The sequence below is a fragment of the Rhagoletis zephyria genome, unplaced genomic scaffold (assembly GCF_001687245.7).
Source record: "Rhagoletis zephyria isolate East Lansing unplaced genomic scaffold, Rhagoletis_zephyria_1.1 Rzeph_scaffold_00415, whole genome shotgun sequence".
Lineage (NCBI taxonomy): Eukaryota > Metazoa > Arthropoda > Insecta > Diptera > Tephritidae > Rhagoletis > Rhagoletis zephyria.
The window spans coordinates 2,753-22,640 of NW_016157499.1; the positions used below are offsets into that span (position 1 = coordinate 2,753).

General features: G+C 34.8%; 1 long non-coding RNA gene across 1 annotated transcript; it reads right to left on the reverse strand.

Moving 5' to 3' along the window:
* Nucleotides 1-1,733: 1,733 nt before the first annotated feature.
* On the reverse strand, nucleotides 1,734-18,285 carry LOC108359586 (uncharacterized). The gene is made up of 3 exons (XR_001846953.1): nucleotides 18,275-18,285; nucleotides 6,753-6,849; nucleotides 1,734-1,744 (listed from the first exon to the last, which is right to left on the reverse strand). It is a non-coding gene; the product is annotated as an uncharacterized LOC108359586 (long non-coding RNA).
* Nucleotides 18,286-19,888: the final 1,603 nt, after the last annotated feature.

Genomic DNA, 19,888 nt, shown 5'->3' on the forward strand with positions numbered 1-19,888 from the left:
ACCTCTCCCTACTAAACCGGTGGGAGAAAGTCAAAGCACTTCACCACCAATTTAGTCGCCGCTGGAAATAAGATTACCTCAAAGATCTTCAGAAGACATACAAGTGGAAAACCCCACAACGCGATCCTCAGCCAGGCGACCTCGTCGTGATCAAAGAAGATTCGCTCCCCCCCACCGAGTGGCGATTGGGACGAATCGAAAACGTTCGCCACGGCCCTGATAACCACATACGTGTCGTAGAAATCCGTACACAAAATGGAGTTATCAGGCGGCCACTTGTCAAACTGTGCTTCCTTCCAAAAGCACAATAAATGATTCTATACATATTTTTCTTCTGTATATTAAGGGTCTTAACTTCCCGTTTAAATATTGTACCCAAGTACTTCTCGTTTCTCTGCCTTTGCTTCTACTTCCAGATCGAAGACATCATGGCATCAAGGAAGGCATGCCCCCTGGCTCCAACGGCGGAAACGGACAACTGCCTACAATGCAGGCTCTGCCACCGGTACCACGCCCTGCGGACGTGTTCGGCCTTCAAGGCGATGAAGCCGCCACAACGGTTGGGAGTAGCCCGCGCACAGGGTTACTGCATCAACTGCCTTGCCCTCACCCACACCACGGGGGAGTGCGACTCGCCAGGCAGCTGCAAGACCTGCGCGCTAGCGCACCACACGCTGCTGCATGTGGCAGCCAACAACCATGCGCGCACGGGCCAACGAAAGCAGCAACCCAAGCATCGCGCACCTGCACGTAAGCGAGTAAAGACGCCCACCAACACCGCGCAAGAAGACCGCCCGACGCAGGATTGCGCGCACCCCCCAAGGCCTGCAAACGGCCAACTATCAGGGCCGCACCACTAACCGCGCCCTGGGCAACGCGATCCGCGCGCTGAAAGAACTGCAGGAGACCCTAAGCAGCGCATTCTTGCAGGGCGGGGAGGATGTCTAAGCCGCCGCTTAAAGCGCAATCCGACGGCCGTGCGCGCACTTCTTGGCCGCAGCAGTTTGGCAGTTGACCTCCGTCAACTCCGAAAATGTTTACCGAGCGCGCACGGCCGCCTACCATCATCGTGCCAAATTATGCGAAAGGCAGTTCAGCTAACATCGTCGGACTACGCGCACGCGCCCTTATCGGAGTCCACACAGTGTTGTACTACATTTACCCAATAAATTTGTAAATTTGTGTGTGACAAAACTACATAAATCAGAAAAAAAAATTTAAATTTTGTAACTATTAAATCGGAAAAACAAAGTCTTTCCTTCCAGCGGAAACAAAGTGTGTGCAAGCAAGGTGAGTGCGAAGGGACCAAGCGACCAAAATATTCAGTACTGATTATGCAATCCTGCAAATTATACAAATTACCGTTGATTAGAATTTTCTTAGTCGCATTTGCCTTCATATAACGAATAAACACACTTTTTTATGTGGAAGAAAACCGCAACACTTTCGGGAAAAGAAATTTAAAACGAAAATTTTTAGCCGCTTGGAACTTGCACTTACTTGAATTGAGTGGGCTACACAACTGCAAACTCAAAGTCTTTCTAGGAAATGTTATTAAAAAGCTCGAAATTTTTACGAAAGTCTGTAGAATTTTTTTTAATATTACACAAAGTTTGAAATTTGAATTTATGCGGTTTTTGGTAAAGAATTAACAAAATTTTTATAAACAAAAAAATAAATCAAATTAATAGCAAAAAAATTTAATTGTGAAAACTTGTCCAAATATGTATGTGTACATTTTTTTCTTTATTTGTTAACTAACTTTATAAAAGTTTGGTTTGGTCTACGAATGCATACATAGCTGAATTACAAAAAAAAAACAGACAGACCAACAATATTTCAAAATACACACAAATAAGGAGATATCCATGGGCGAGGAATTTTACGAAACTTCCGTCAAAATGGGGGATTTTCATTGTCGAAATCGGGGAATTCTCGAAAATGAGTTGGCTACCCTGCTTGGAGGTTACACGTATCAAGAACTTGAAATCAAGTTGCAATACACTCACACTTTTTACTAACGCTTCAGCGAAATGAATTAAAAAGAAAATAATATAAGAAGGGCGATGGCATCACTATTTTTTGTATTCCTTTTTATGCTTTTTCGGTTGGGAAATCAATCCGATCAATTTGAAATTCGAGTTGCAATTTAACTATTTTGTCATTAAAAAGAAGTGCTATACAACAATTAACGCTGTAATAAAATTATAGGTCACGATTTTAATTAGCTAAGTGTTAGTATGTAGTAATAATAGCTCCTTTTTTTGCCAAATTATATCTTATATAGGAAAAGATATTGAAAGATGCGATACAAAAATGCGAAAATGCATCCTTTTGAATAAAAAATTAGCAGTAACATTGCGATTTTTGGCCACTGGAGAATGTTTCAAAAACCTTGCAGAAAACACTAAAATCTCGTTGGCTTATTTGAGTACAAGTGTTATAGATGTATGTTCTGCCATATATGTATGTAATACTCCTATAATGGCAGTAAGAGTGAGAAGTTAGGTTACTGGCATGCCAATATAGAAGTATTACATATATGTTACTACGTTTATACGCACGTATTATTTGCAAATAATATGCAATAATTGCAAAATGGTAAACTTTGCCGTATAAACGCTGAGTTAATTTTTTATTTCCAAATAACTAAATCACGCAAATAAGTATTGATTAGTGGTACTATTTGCAAATAAGCGCAAGACGTCGCCATTCTTGGGTTTATTTTCCTTTTCGATGGTCATCTTATTGCCTTTTTATAATCAGGCAATATTAAAAAAGAATTTTTCTCCATCGAATAAACAGTGAGTTAGGTATTTGCAAATTACTTTTATTTGCAAATAGCTTATGTACGTATAAACGTAGTATGTGTTCTGCCATATACAACAATATGCGTCACGCATTCTTAAAGGCAATTAACTTAATTTTTATGTTTTTTATTTTGGGGTATAAGTAAAAAAAAAGGGGCCGTTGAGCTAGAAAAGAATGTTGTTGGATGTTGTCCGTCCCTTTTCCTTGGGTTTAATGATAAATAATTATTAGTGGAAATTAGGGGGGTAAAAGTGGAATTTTCAATATTTTTCAAAGCTTATATTTTGAAAACTACTGAACCGATTGTGGATGATTGGAAAGATAAATGAAAGAGCTTTCACTTGATATGCATCGAAATTAAAGGTATTCTGATAAACATCTTTTAATATTGTTAACTACATATATTTTTTAGAAAAACATACATTATTATTAAAAAAGGGGCCATAATTTCGTTTTTTTTAGTTTTTCTCAGATAATGTATACATTATTTGTACACATATACATTTCAAACAAAAGCTTTTTCAATTACCTTTCCAACCATAATGTTTTGAAAATCGGTTCAATAGTTTCCGGAATATAAGCTTTTGAAAATATTGAAAATTCCACTTTAACCCTCCTAATTTTCACTAAAAAGTGTTTATGCCATTAAACTCAGGGAAAGGTGCGGACAATATCAACTTTTTTTTCTTTTCTAGCTCAACGGCCGCGTTTTTTTACTTCTTCCGATTTAAGGAGATAATTTTACAACAAAATTTTGTTTAGCTTTTCAGTCCAACCCGTGACACAAAAATCAACTCACTATATTCCTGAATAAAGTTAAGTAAGCGTTTTTTGTGCCTGATAGTTAATCATAAATAAGTGGATAATGGACGGATTTTATTAAAATATAGCTCATCTGTTTAAATTATAGTTTAATTGCCTTCAAATCGCTTTAAAATTCTTCAAAGAAAACTTCCACTTCAGAAAGACAAAACTAAAATTATTGTTTAAGCTTGATGTGTGCTTCACAATTTTTTGATAGAAAAAAGCGAGTGGTATAGAAGAAATATGGAAGAAATAGAAATTGAGGCCGAAAATAATACTTCTTCCAGAAACTTCAGCATTTATGGAAGTAAGTTTGAAAACATTAGAAAGGAATTAAAATATTTTTTTTTGTTCGGAAGGGAAAATATGATTATATTTTTTGTCCAATAAAAATTAAGTTTTAATGAAAAATATCGAAAAAAATAATTATTTTCTCGTTGGCATAAGTAAGTAACGAATAACTTAAAATCAAATTGAAATTTTTTTGCAATTATCTATAAAGTTTATAGGAAGGAGTTTCTATTTTGCTTGTTGTGACAGAATTAGCAACGCTGTCAAGTTCGGCAAAGCTCCTGCGGTGGCATCTCAGCAGAAACAGAGTTTTAGAAGGTGAAGACGGAGGGCGGACGTGTTGCTGTTACCTGCTATTCCTTGTGACCGGCGGAGGGGAGGCAGAGGCTTGGGCCGCACGCTGAACTATGGGAAATTTGACCCTAACTAGAAGTAGTGGCCTTGCCGCACAAAAATTAACCCGTAATGGTCACACCTCCAAAAAATAGCGCAATGATCACACGGGGTCCAGTGGACCCCAATCCAATAAATAGATGCCTCGTACGTTCTATTTTAAATATCGACTCGAATCCTCCACTTAAGTTTTAAACTTTCTCTTTGTTATCTGACAGATTTCNGTACGTTCTATTTTAAATATCGACTCGAATCCTCCACTGACCTTAAGTTTTAAACTTTCTCTTTGTTATCTGACAGATTTCTTTCCAACTTTTAAATTATAACACCGTGAATTATTTCATAAAACTCATGATTTTGTAATAAGTAGTTACCTAAGAAAAATTATAATTTCTTTAATATCGCACAAAATCGCAGTATAAGATTATGAGGAAATAAGAGATCAGGGACTATTCTACCGATTTATGATAGGTTTTTTTAAACGGTTTTAAACATTTTTTCAAAACACTAAATAAACTTTTTTTTAAATTGTACAACTTCACTTTAAAATCACTTAAATGCGGACGTTTCTTTGGCACAACCTTTAAACTATAATAGAAGTTTTAATTGGTAAATATTCTACTAACCGTCACTCTTTCTTTCCACTTTTCACTTTTGAAAAGCAGCAAATAGATTACGAGATACACGCATTTGAAAGTGGGACAAAATCAAGCTACACATTTTTCTTTTACAGAAAATTTCGAAACTATCTGTTTGAGGGTTACCAAATCAACGGTAAGTCAATTTATCAAAAAACACAGTTTTTTACTCTGAAATATTCTCTGTAAGATAAGATAAACAATATTAATTTCAAGCAAGTCAAGAAATTGACTTTTGGCCACAAAATAGGCTCAAATTTCCCATAGTACTCTGGCAAGACGCGAGTAACAATCGCCCACAACCTGTGGTGACTCCATCCGAAGCAAGAATTGCACCGAATCGAAGTGGAGATGGAATGGAGTTTTCCCTGGCAGACGCAGCAGAAATATAAGTACTTCTGTGGGTCTACTCTTTATTGCGATCGTAAAGTTGATGCCCACAGAAAATATATGGTCGGTATTAAAAATGGGCGAAATCGGTCGATAACCAAGGTAGCTAATAGTTCGGCGAGCTCGGTAAAGAGGATGGATCACAGCAACAGTCTTCTTAGGGCTCAAAACTGATGTATAATAGCGTTATACCTAATGTTCGGATCTTAGCGCTTCATCGCTTGTTTTCTTTATTAATAATGAAAAAGTTCAGTTTTAGCTTATTTATTTGCGCTATTTTATTGTCACGAACATGTCTTACAATTTGATTATTCCTGACGATCCAGTACAACAGGTGTAGTAATAAGAGCGAGAAGAAAAAAATTACACTATCTTATTTGAAAATTAGCTTGAAAAAAATTTCAATAAGATAAGTCGAATGTCAAGAAAATACAGAAAATAAAGCGAGAAAGCTGCTTTATTACCACCCCTGTTTTTAATTTTATCATGCTGAAGATCAAAAGTGAGTGCATGGTTATTTTTGTTAAATATTTGAAAGGTTTTTTAAGTTAAATTTTTTTTGTTATTTTTTAAATATGGTTCATGCTATTTTCCTTTCAAGTCGGGAGGTAACCTGAAAGTCAAGTCAAATAGCTGATCATAGTTATGGCCCCGCATACACAGGGATGCTTTTGACTGACAAAATGCACAGAACGGCACAATCAAAACGTTGCCGCAAACAAAACGGCTCAATTTGATTGGTCAAAAATCAGCTGGTTCGAACTTGTTCCATACATTTTTGTGGTTGTTGTTGTTTCGCTGCATATGCGTGCGTCAAAAGTTGAGGATTGGGCAAATTTTAACAGTTGCGGCAATGCATGCGTTGCCAATGTGACGTTTTCTGTTCAAAATCACAGAGTTTACTTAGATGTCAGTTAAAAGCATCCCTGTGACGCAGACACGAGTTTCTATCTGGCGGGGCCTTTAGTCTGTTCCCGTACTTCGAGATTTAGTCGAACATAGCCAGGGTGATATTACTGCAGGTGTTATAAATATGTGTGCGGGCGAGATTTTAAAGTGGTTGCCTTAACGACGGCATCTTGAAAGTAAAATTGATTATCAAGTTGCGTGCGGCCTGCGTCACAGCTGTCAATTCAAATGAATTTTGACAAGCAGTATGTGTGATCAATTTGAAACCAAGTTCTTTATCGTGTATCTTCATAATAAAGTTAGAGCAGGATAGACCAGCTGTCAACAAAACAATAGATCCAGTTAGAGCAACTCAGATCAGAAATCTTTGTCAAACCTACAATTCTTATTTCGCCATACACCATGCAAACACGACTCGTCGAAGCAAAAAAATCTTAGTTTTCTTCCGTTTCACAATGTTAAAAATTATTAGGGCTGTTCAGGATGTTGTGGAAACGGTCTTGGATTTTCTGCCACGGCAACGGTGTGCATTTTATTGTTGTGAATTTACAAATGCAACGAATATGCAAATCCAAGAGAATGTGCACAAGATCCCGAACAGCCCTATTGTATTCTTCCATATTGCCCTCTTACGTCCTCACTCGCTGAAAATTCCATTGCAAATAAGGCGAATTTATCATTCACAACGCAATTGGTTTGACTAAACGTGAAAATGGCAGCCAGAAAATCAAAAAAATTTTATTTTTGTTCAAATTTCCCTCAAACGGCTTGTCAAACCTTTAAACACCCCCATACACAACACAAATGGCTTGAAGCAAAGGGATATTTCGCTTGCTTTGTCAGGCCGCTTGCGTTGTGTACTTCACTCTTTACTCTTATGCATTATGACTTTCGGTAGCGGGCGGATCTAAAATTTAATAAATACCGAACGGCTCATCAGCACGGTTGCCGTTTTGGTCCAAATGGACCAAATTTGGTCCATTTCTTTTCTTTTGGTCCATTGGCCCAATTCTTTCTAAAATGGTCCATTTCACAAGACTTTGGTTAGGTTATTATCTTTCACTTTATGCAATAGTTTCGCGTTTTCAATTTTTTATATTTAATTGATGAATATTCCTATGATGAATATCGTCATCGTCAGTAAGAGTGACGATACGGCCATCATCAGCCATGTTACTTGTGCGCTGACGATCGTCGACGATGACGATGGAGATATTCAGCATAGGGCCGATTGGCAACACCTGCTTAAAGTGTGAACTCGCCTTGCCACTGATCTTCAAATATGGCATGGCTAATCATCTGTCAAAGCACGATTCAAAAAATATCGCGGTTTCTTGCTAATTTCAATTACTCGGTGACCAATATTAAAGTAGCTAGCAAAAATATGGAAAGGTAGAAAAACTTTAATCATATCGTTTAGCACATGAAAATAATATTCGATTAGAATCGAAAAGATATTAAACCTCTTGAGATTATTACACCACATAAAGTTCTTTCTGATACTGATGTTTAAATTTTGACGCTACTCGACCAATTTCCTGCATTGGTAAATGATGTAGACATAACTGAATTTCAATTTCGCAAAATGAGGCTGAGTGGAGGTAACTTCAAAAACTGTACCAATATAGAACGTTTTTGGGACCAAGTGAGTTTGATTAAAAATGGATTGCGTGAAGCGGCCTTCGGAGAATTGTGTGATTTAGTTCATAACATGTTTGGTCTGCCTCACAGTTTCTCAGCAGCTGAGCGCAAATTTTTTAAATTAGCATTAATAAAAACGAAATTAAGAAACAAATTATAATTTAGAACTTTAAATAATATAATGCTAATAATATACAATTGTAATGCACTTTGGATAAATACAATATAAAAAATCTTCATAAAAACTGAATGAATTTTTCTTGATAAAGAGGAATAAACTCCACTCAGCTTCCCGATGTAATAAAAATTGGTAAATTTTTTACCATTTGGTCCATTTTTTGCTCCAAAAAATAAATTGTAAATGGCAGTTTACCAACTACCAGAAAAATTATCGAGTTTGCCACCATGGTAATTCTGTGAATAATTTTATTTTGACAGCAAAAATTCAAAAAACTTGCAACTTCAGCTATCATTTTCGCTCTCCCAATTTCCCCTACTTTGCAAGTTTTTGCGTACAAAAGCGCCAAAACATGAAAACTCGTAAAAAATTTTAGTGGATCTTACTGGAAAGAGGGAAAAACACAACTAATACAAAGTTATGTAATTTGACACTCCGGTATCTAGATTTGTATTTTAGAAGTACGGAGAAGTGGAAGAATGAGATCGTTTTTTGCGAAAATGGTACTAGAAATAATAAATATACTTTTCATACAACTACCACATAGAGTTTCAGCACCAGCGCTAAGGGAAAAGATGGCCAACTCCCACCTTTTTGCTCGCGTTGACAATAAGCTGGTTTAATATTTATTTTCTTTCGTTCAAAATCGAGTTTTCATGCATAAATATAAAATTTAATTACATTGCTGATACTTATAAAGCTAAATACATAAAATCTACAGCAATTTTGACAGTAAAAAAGCATTGCCAAATTATTTTCTCGGTGTTCATTGTGGCATACCTTTGCGTCTTGCGTTTTGCTGGCAAGGTTATCTATGTCACGCAAAGTCACAAAGTTATATCTGGCATCAGCTTTATGGCCAGTATGCAGCTCTCAAGAAAAGCAAATACTCTATATAAAATGATGTACAAGAAATGGCTAAGAAATTTTCTTGAGTAAAATTTCCTTAAGGCAGTACGCAGTTCTAAAGAATTTTGCTACCCTTTCTACTACGGTTTTCTAAATTTTTTTGTGAAAAAAGTGCACAAGGCAACCCATGTTTGCAACAGAAATATATGCCCGTTCCATTATTTCTTGAGGAAAGAGTGACTCAACGGGCTGTGAAGTATCAGATGTCAATATTCCTTGGACACACCCACGAAATACTTAGGGCCAGTTTTTCAGTGCACGGTCGTGGTTTAAACTAAGTTTAAACGCCCGATCTGGCTGGTTTATACTAAGATCAGCCAATCAAATGTCAGCCAGCTGTTGAATTTAAACTCAGTTTACTTAAGGCTGGTTTTCATTAGGTCAAAATCACTGACATCAAAAACTGCCTTCATCTGACAGCTGTTCATTTGATGTCAAATGCGTTTTAATTACATTTTAAAAACTGATCAAATGTCGATACCGCAGTGCATGTCAAAGACTGTTGTCAAATTTGAGTGTCAGATGATTGACATTCCGTTTTCATTACTGATGTCAAATGTGATGTTAAATTTTTACAAAAAGTGTAGAATACCGACCTTTTAGCTGTAGGCAAACCAAAAATGTAACTAATTTTTCGATATTTTGAAATATCAATATTTGATGAACTACATAACCGATTAAACTACTAATGATGTCAAAATAAAGGTGATTAGTTTATTTTTCAGTTGATGTACATAATTTTTCTGATTTTTTATATTTTTAAGTCAAAAATTCTAAAAAACAAAAAAATTTAATTTTTTTATTAAATTACCTATTTTGAAGAAAATTGCATAATTAATGCTACAGAAATGTATATTATTTAGAAAGTACAAGTTATTACTTTATATAGAAAGGTTTGTTATAGGGCAAAATTTAACGAAAGTAGTGGTGAAAATCGAAATTGTATATACATTTTTTTAAATAGCGTTTACCAAAAATTTGTTTTAAAAATGGTTATAGTAAATAGGTCGTAAAAAAGCTTGTAGAATTATATTTGAATTGAAATCAATACTTTTCTAATCGGTGAATTAGTTTCCGAGATATTAAACATAAAAAATAGGAAAGTTTTAACCCGTTATATTTTCTGTTTTTTACTTGCCCCATATAATTTGGATATGGTTGAAATCAGCGTGAAAAGTTCTACCGATCTGCATTTTTGGTTTTTTTGTAACTAAACGGTCCGTATTGTAGCTAGAATCAGCTGTTCGCATGGCAAACGAATACAAAATTGCCAACATGTTGGCAAATACATTTTGGTTGTCAAATGCTGCCACATCAGCGGCGAGAGCCGTTTTCATTTGGATGTCATTTTATATGACCGTACGTGGTGATATATGACAACAAACGCAAATGGCTCCAGATGACAACCCGTTTTCATTGTTTTGACAACATTTGACGTCAAATATGACCTAATGAAAACCAGGCTTTGATCTAAATTTAAACTGGCACTGATAAACTGGCCCAAGGCGAATTTATACAAGGTGGTGTTGACGGCGAATTTAGATTTTCGCCGCTGTACTTCCTAATGTCAAAATGATGTGTTTGTTGTAATATGAATTCGCCTGGTTTACAACAAACACATCATTTTGACAGTAATAAGTACCGCGGCGAAAATCTAAATTCGCCATCAACACCACCTTGTATAAATTCGCCTTGAATTGGCCCTTAAGGTCTTCACATCGAGCTTGGCACTCGGTAACTCGTTCGATTATTTTTTCCCCATGTATTTTGTTTGTGTAAAATTATTTTATTATCGGTTCACCGGTTACCGAATTATCGTGGTGGAAGCGTGATAATTTTACTGGTAGTTGGTGAACTGCAATCAGCTGTTCGATATTTATCCAATTATGAATCCGCCCACTGCCGAAAGGCATAAGACATATGAGTAAGTGAAATTCCTTAAATTTTCTGTTACAGTTTATTTCTTTTAAGGAAAAAACTACGAATCTGCTGTTGATAAACATATACTGTTCCGAGCTTAACNCCCTAATCTGTAATTATAACAAGAGATTAGCCATATAAAATTCGTCCCTTGTTAATCTGTAATTATAAAATAATCTCAGATTTAACCGATAACTTTTCGGTGTCCATCCTAGTTTTATCGATTGTTTTAGCGAAAACGAGGAGAAATGCCAAATGTAAAAGTGGACGCTAGCAAGGAAAAGAGGTTTGTAAAGGTATTTTTAATAAAATGTTAAGTTAAAATATATTTATATTGCTTATTACAGCAGAAAAACGTGATCACGGCGGCACAGAGAAGAAACATAACTTTTCCCTGAGATGTGAGAATAACAAGCACAACAAATTTGACGGCTAATAATCTGAGATTCGCCTGTGTAAACGGGGTGTTTAAAAAACGAGCTTTGATTGTGATAATATTGAATGTGAACATACTTTTAGCATCATTAGGGGCGATTCTTTATTACGAATATCAACACAACAAAAAAAAACAGAGGAAAAACAAGGTTATTTAAAAAAGAAATTTTGTGAGTGTTTTTGTTAATATAAAAATTAAACATAAGTAAACAAGCATATATTTCTTTTACTTTTTTATCGCATGACTTACATGTACACTTAGATTAAATTTGACTCACATAAATGCCCATGCATACATATAAAATATTAAAACGTTGAATACATTGAAAAAACATAAAAACATAAAAAACATTGCTACCATCCATCTGTGGTAATTTCGTCAAACCAAATATTCGTTACAAACATAATATGTAAGCAGCCACGATATCGTCCGTGTCCTCCTTCTTGTAGATTGTTTTTCCCCTTTTCTGTAGTATATGTAAACTCTCTATTGTGTATCTTGCCCGTTCCCTCTTATCCTTGTCCAATATTTTTACGTTAAGCCCTGTATGCAGCTCTCAAGAAAACGGTCAAGAAAAAATTGCCATTATTTCGCGTGTGTGTCCAAGGAATTTTGACATTTTTGATACCTCACAGCCTGTTGCCTCACTCTTTCCTCAAGAAATAATGGAACGGGCATATATTTCTGTTGCAAGCCTGGGTTGCCTTGTGCTCTTTTTTCACAAAAAACTTTAGAAAACCGTAGTAAAAAGCGTAGTAAATTTCTTAAGAACTGCGTACTGCCTTAAGGAAATTTGACTCAAGAAAATTTCTTAGCCATTTCTTGTACGTCATTTTATATGGAGTTTTTGCTTTTCTTGAGAGCTGCATACAGGCCTTTAGCTAGATCAGCTGTATGACCACTGGTAATTACGTGTTGTGCTAGTGCTCTGCTGTCTTTCTTTTTCTTTATGTCGACTTCGTGTTCTGAAAGGTGAACGCCTAGTTCTCATTTGTTGTCCCTATATAAACTTTGTTGCAGTCCATGGTGGAATAATAACAAGGTGTTGTCAGTAGCGACGTGTTTGTTGTAATTTTGACAAGATCGGCATGCTTATTTTCAGTGCTGCCGATCTTAATTTTTATACTACTATTCGTTGGGAAATAGTATCTAAAATGTTCCATTTCAGTAATTCGTTTTATCGCGATTTTTAAAGAACTTGGTGTTTTCAGAACGATATTAATATTTGAAATTGATGGATTTGTATTCAACAATTTTTATTGAGCTCGAGGCCGTTTTTAATGAAAAACTTATTGTGGAAAAGCAACAATAATTTGAAAAAATTGTAGAAGTGATAGCTATTTCGGAAATCACCACATTTCCTCATCAGACTTCTTTCAGTAGGATTCGAACCGACGATCCCACTGACAGCCAGTTGGCTACGCACTGTGCTAAGTCCGACTTGCAAATTATCGTTGCTTTTTTCCTACTTTTTCATTTTTGCTAAGCCAACACAATCAAGGGCAGCTATTCCGCTACGATTTACACTTGATCATGTGGTTGTTGGTTTTCGTTAATAATTCTATTTTTAGAATGTTTAAATTATTTCAAATTATTGTTGCTTTTCCACAATAAGTTTTTCATTAAAAACGGCCTCGAGCTCAATAAATATTGTTGAATATAATTGTTATAAGGCCATAAAATAACAAAAACATTGATGGATTTGTATATTTTTTGTCCTCCAAATGTAAAAAAATAAAAGATATCGTGGTTATCAATGGAAAAAACGTACACAAAAATCGTATAGAAAGGCGATTTTTTATACTAAATAACTTTTGCTGCATTGTCATAATATTGAGCCAAATGGACTACTGATACGCTAGAATAGAGTGACTGCATGGTTAAATTAGGAGTCCGCTTATATTATCGATATTCATGTTTTTTAGTCTATTTAAAAAATCATTTACAGTCTTATAGGAAATTGCCTTATTTTACCGCCTTTACTTTTTTAAAGTTACAATATATGTCCAAGCTGTGTGGAGCTGCCGATACAAACATATATTCAGGGCATAAATCACGTAACTTTGAAACGATAGTCGCTCAAACGATACTAACAAAATTACGTCGTCAAAACACTGATTTATGCATTTGTGCAATATTTGGTTTTCATGAAGCAAGACAATCTCGACACGATATCGTTCAGACGATTGTCGTCATACGTGATTCATGCCCTGGCTTATAAGCCTGTAATTAAACATTTTTCTACATTTAATTTGAAATAGTATGCACCAACGGATTAAAAGTAGTAAATAATTAATACCTTTTCTACTACTTTAAAATGCGTGACCGGAATAGACCTGCCGAAAAAGTGAGGTTAAGTAACTGACAACACCTTGTTATTATTCCACCATGGTTGCAGTCTTCGTTTTCGTTGCCTATACATACATGGGATTCATAGGCCGCGTTGTTTTGTTGGTGGAGCTTGATCGGTGTTTTTGTTTGTGTGAAGACCGAAGCTAGTGTGCTGTTGGTTCGGTATGCCAATTTTATATTAGGGTTGTTGGTGGTTATTTCGTGGTCAAGTTGTTGGTAGAACTTTGGAATGTACGTCACACTATGATATCGCTTTGTTCCGTCTGTTGTTTTCGTGGTTGGCATTTTGTTTTGATTTTTATTTATCTCTGTTACTTTCTGTTCGATTAGGCTTTGTATTAGGTAATGTGGGTAGTTGTTACTTGCGAGAATTTTCTTTATTTTACCTATGTTCGTCTCCTTAAATTGTTGATCGCTTATTGTTAATATTTTGTGTATTAGATTTTTAGCTGTGTTGATCTTATACTTGAGGGGTTGCGATGACAAATAGTTTATTAGGCGCCCAGAGGAAGCTGGTTTTGCGTACCAGTCAAGTGCAATGAGATCATTTTTTCGATGGACCATGACATCTTGGAATGGTATAGAGTTTTTTGCTTCTGATTCCATTGTAAATTGCAGCTTGTTTTATTATAGCAAAAATATCGTCTACGTATTTAACAATGAATTTGATGTCAATATTAAAATTTTTCTTCAGAGACGACCTATTGGAGAGCACTATTTTGGACCATTAGCATACATTTGTGACCGGTCAAATAGTTTCCGAGATATTATAAATATACAATATAGAAAACGTTTAACTTTAACCTCTTTTATTGGCTTTGATTTTTATTTGTGACAAATAATATTGGTGTGGTTTAAATCAGCATGAAAAGTTCTATAGAGTAAAATTTTTTCTCTTTTGTTGTTAAACGGTTGGTATTTCAAACCACAGCTACTTCGGATTATTTCTGTATAAACCAGTGGTCGGCGCTTCATACCACAATTGTGGAAGATCACCTCACACGTATTCTTATGCTCTATCGTTTAGTCGTTGGCTAGAGAGCAACGAATCAACATCGTGTTTGGCTGCTGCGCTTTGATTCTTGAATGCAAAAATGCCTTGCGAGAAATATTACATGCTTGAAAATGCTTGTCTTTTGTGTTATAAGTCATTTAAAAAATAAAGAATATGCTTTTCAAAGACATTTTGATTCTTTTCATAACGAATGATGACGAAGAAATACGACTTTTTAATGATAAAAAGTTAATTTTGATTTTTCAAAAAATTAAAGGGTGGTTGTTAAAGGGAATATGTATGCGATTAAAAGACATTTTTAGGGCCGGTTACTCAATGTCTGGTTAAAGCTGAAATTAGTCGAGAACGCAGAACGTATACTTAAACGCAGTCTGTATACGCAGAATTTTGTCGATTACTGGAGCCCTCAGTGTTGCTTACTACACTGTTGCCACTCATCAATATCTTTTCATAAACTTACCCTTTCAACTACAATTTTTCTTGCTATAATAGTTTGTAGCTAAATATAAACTACTTAGTTTTCGACAAAAACCTTATTCAATAGTAAATTTCAAATATTTTAAACATATTTTGAATAGGAACTTATAACTTTTTTACCATCTGTAAAACTGACGAAGTGGCAACCATCTAAAGAAGGAGAAATCAGCTGACACGGAAAAATCTAAATTCCGCAGATTTCTGCGCTACGGGCTACAACTACAGAAAAATTCTGCGGTGTTGAGTTTTCATTTACATGGCGCTTTGGTAAGACAGATCGTGTCAGCTGACTCGGGTTTACGTACCGGTAGGTTTACGTTCTTGACTAATTTCAGCTTAAAAGTAATCTGCGTTTAAACATCGTTATCGACGTCTTCGACTCCATGCATATAACAGAGAGTCGGTAACGTCGATAACTATGTTTAACCGGAGATTAGTGTTAACCAGCCATTGAGTAACCGGCCCTTAATCATTTCATAATGATATTAACACTCGCTACAATTATAACGTGTTGTCTCTTCTTATAGATTTACGTTCTTTGAGTACGGGAACAGGCTAAATGTGAATAAGGAAAAGTAAACAAACAAATGTCAAATTAAACTCTGAGTTTCTTTAACACCCCAATGAGAACACTTGGCAGTTGTTCATAAACTCAAAACGTTAAACTCGAGTTAATTTTTCAACGTGACCATAGTATTAGGTTAAGAAGGCGTGGTATTTTGTATATATGAAGAATATTGGAACAAATGATTGTTAAAATTCAATACATTTACTAGAAATACAAGTAACACCATTCACTATTTGTATCTAAATCGTAGTTTTAACTGCAAAAACTATTATATTCATGCATTTCAATACATAATACATAAACAGACAAAAAAAGTTAGTAAAAATTCAGATCAAAATTTTTTTTCTAAATTTGTATTAAAGGTTACATACGATATATTAACAAAATTAATTATTATAATCACGTTTCAGAGTTCATTGTTAAATAAATATGTAATTAAGTATGTGTGTATATATGTATGTATATATATTAGACTGCATCACCAAAACAATTGGGGTTTTCCCGCCGGGATTACAAAATTTATTATATTTGAAGACCTCCACCAAAATATTTCGGAAAAATATTATGATTTACGTGAGCTGGACCGATACCTCCAAAATTGGAGTTTTTTTAATAAAAATAGTTTCTTAAAGAACTTTTTGAAAAAAAATCTCCTCATATGACAAAACAGTTTAAGCTTAAAAAATCTGCATAAAAATATTGAAAAATTTTTTCAACGGAATCGTAATAGTGAGATTTTTGGTACTGTTTTTTAACTTAACTGGGCCAAAACTATTCCGATGTAGACTTATGAGTACGGTGACCATAAATATGGATTCAAAATGAAGGACAATTTTTCAAAAATATGCCTACATATATTTACGTAGTATAAAAATATCAAAAGAGTATTTATGATTCTAAATTCTTAATACATTTTAAACTTTAAAAAGGAATCCCGTTTTCTTCATTGATATTAATCCTTTTTTACACGAATACTTATAAAAGTATAGTAAAACATATTACAAATTACAATAGCTTACACGAAAAGTGAAAATCTTTAAAAGATTATTTTATAGGCAAATTTTGAGTCGTTCAAAACGAAAACAATACCCTTCTTTTTTTGTTTTTTTGGTACTTTTCGCAGTTATTTGTCAAAAATCGACGTCATGAATCGACGTAAACGACGAGTTACAAAGTGCCCTTTACAAAAATATATAACTTGTGCAGATTGCGCTCCATAGCATTTACATTTCTAATCCGATTTTCATTATCTTTGGCTCAAAGTTTACTGTAATGATATATCTTATTTATCGAATTTTTAAACTAATGAAAAAAATAATCAAATGAATCTGTGTATTTGATTGAAAATCTCACTTTTTTCGCCTGTAGCACTAATAATTTTCATTGAAGTCGCCACAAGTTATTTTTTTGGTAAGAGGCACATCAATACCCTTCGAGCTGTAAGGCGCTTACATTAATTTGGAGATTTTTTCATGAGATATTGAAGAAAAGCTAAGAAAAGTACCAAAAAACACTTTTTTGAAAAAATCCATCCATTGTCCGATAATTTTACAATAACGAATAAAATGCGGGACAAATGCAGGACACTTGGAAAAAATCAGTACATTTTCGGGTTTTTCAGGTTTGAAAAACTACGCAGGACCGACCTTTGAAAAACAGTACGGTCCTGCAAAAAACAGAACGGATGGTCACCGTACTTATGAGGTATCATTGCACAGTGGTTGCATTTATATGGGGAGAGCGGCCAAAAATAATTTTAATGGACATATCGGGATAAAATTTTTACCCTAAGGTCTGTTAAGAGTAAAAACTGTAATATGTAAAAGTGGGCGGGGCTGGACACGCCCACATACAGTCATGTAAAAAATAATAGGGACACGACATTGTGACCAGTTTCGGCTATTTTTTTTGTTTGTTTAATGTTTATTTTATTTTTTTAAATATACAACTCACTATTTAACAAAAACCATATAAGTCCAAAATTCAAACTTTGTAAAAAAATAGAAAAATTCAAAAAAATTTTAATACAACACCAACGTTTTTAAATAAGAACTTTTAGAAAAAAGGTAAGTATGCAGTTTTATAGCCCACTGAATTCTAGCACTAGAAAGTGCAAGTTTCATGTGGCTAAGAAATCGCGTTAATTTTTGATAATTTTTTTCCTGGCGGTGTCCCGAATTTTCTCCCATTCAAAGTATGTTTGACATTTTTTTTTTATATGGAAGCAAATAACACCATCCGCAAAAAAAAATTGTCTACAATCAACGCGAATTTTCAGCCACTTCAAACTTGCAATTTCTTAAGCTAGAATTTAATGGGCTATAAAACTGCACCCTAAAAGTTGTTATTAAAAAGTTTTGTGTTGTTTTAAAATTTTGTTGAATTTTCCTATTTTTTTTACAAAGTTCGAAATTTGGACATATATGGTTTTTGTTAGATAGTGAGTTGTATTTTTATAAAAAAAAAATAAACATTAAACAAACAAAAAAAAAAATAGCCGAAACTGGTCACAATGTCGTGTCCCTATTATTTTTTACATGACTGTATGTGCGCGTGTCCAACCCTCCCACTTTTACATATTACAGTTTTTACTCTTAACAGACCTTAGGGTAAGAATTTTATACCGATATGTCCATTACAATTTTTTGTGGCCGCTCTCCCCATATAAATGTGTTTAAGCGACTTATGCATTTCCCGCATAAACAAAGAACAGCGAACACACACACGCACTTGTATATTGCACTCCCGCCCAAAAACCAAGTGCAGCGAATAAACACACGCACTTGTGCTTAAAAATAATTCGTTCGTTCTTCATTGGGTATGTATTTTTTAATGCACTTCTCAACTGCCGCAGAACAAAACCTACTAAAGTAGTTAATTGCTGGCACTCCAAATCATGCTCGACACTTCCGCTTGATGCATCACCACTCCTCCGGAGTGGTTTCAAACAGCCAAAGCCAAGCCGCTACCAGCTGTTGGGGCTCTGTATGACTTTCAGCATACAGAGGTGGTACAAGAGCTACCATTGGCCACCGCGCCTACCCAATTTTTGAACCTAAATAAATAACCGATGCTCAACAAACCCGCTTGATGCATCACCACTCCTCCGGAGTGGTTTTAAACAGCAAAAGCCAAGCCGCTACCCGCTGTTGGGGCTCTGCATGACTTACAACCATGCAGAGGTGGTAACTGATGGTTATCATTGGCTCCGACGCCTACCCAAAAATTTTTGATTTAATACATTTTTATGCAAATAAATTCATCCTGGTCCTGCCCTCACACTGAGTTAATCAAAATGCAACCACTGTGCGCTGTACAAATAAAATGAACAATTGATGACACTTTTGTTGCTTTTTCCAGAAACCACCGTTAGAATGAAAATAAAAAACATATGACAACATGAAGTTTGGACAAAAAACTGATTGCTAAGCCTATTTTGGTTCAAAAATTTTTACATACATTTTTATAATTTTGGGCTATGGCAACAACCACTGTGCAAATTTTTTAAGCTTAAACTATTTTGTCATCTGTGGGTATTTTTTTCGAAAAATTCCTTAAGAAACTATTTTTATTCATAAAAATCCATTTTTAAAGGTATTTTCAAATCGGTCCAGCTCACGTAAATCTTAAAATTTTTCCGAAATATTTTGGTCTAATTCTTAAAATATAATAGATTTTATAATTCCAATGGAAACACGAACCGTTTTTTTGTGATGCAGTCTAATATATGTACATATTATGTACATAGTAAAGTGAAAAGTAAAAATAAAAATAAATAAAGGTCAGTCACTATCGTAGTCGATGAAAGAGTTATCCAAATTTGACAGCAATGATACAACATTAAAGGATCTACGCTCAAGAGCAAAGCGTTAATTAGATCCTCCATTGGCTATTGAGCTGTCGGATAAATCCGAAGTCTTTGTTTTGCGCCTCTATAGCTTCCTGAGACAACATTCCGCTTAAGCTTATTACATAGGTATCTTTTTAGGTTTGAGTCTTTTTTTCCATACTCCATATTTTCGCCACTGTGCCTCGGTTTCTAATTGCGTATAAAAGGTGTGGTGACATTCAAAGAAGGATTTTCTCGTGCACTTCCTGAGCCATACACGAGCCAAATAAGCTTAGTCAAAGTACAAGTACAGTTCTCTTAGCTACG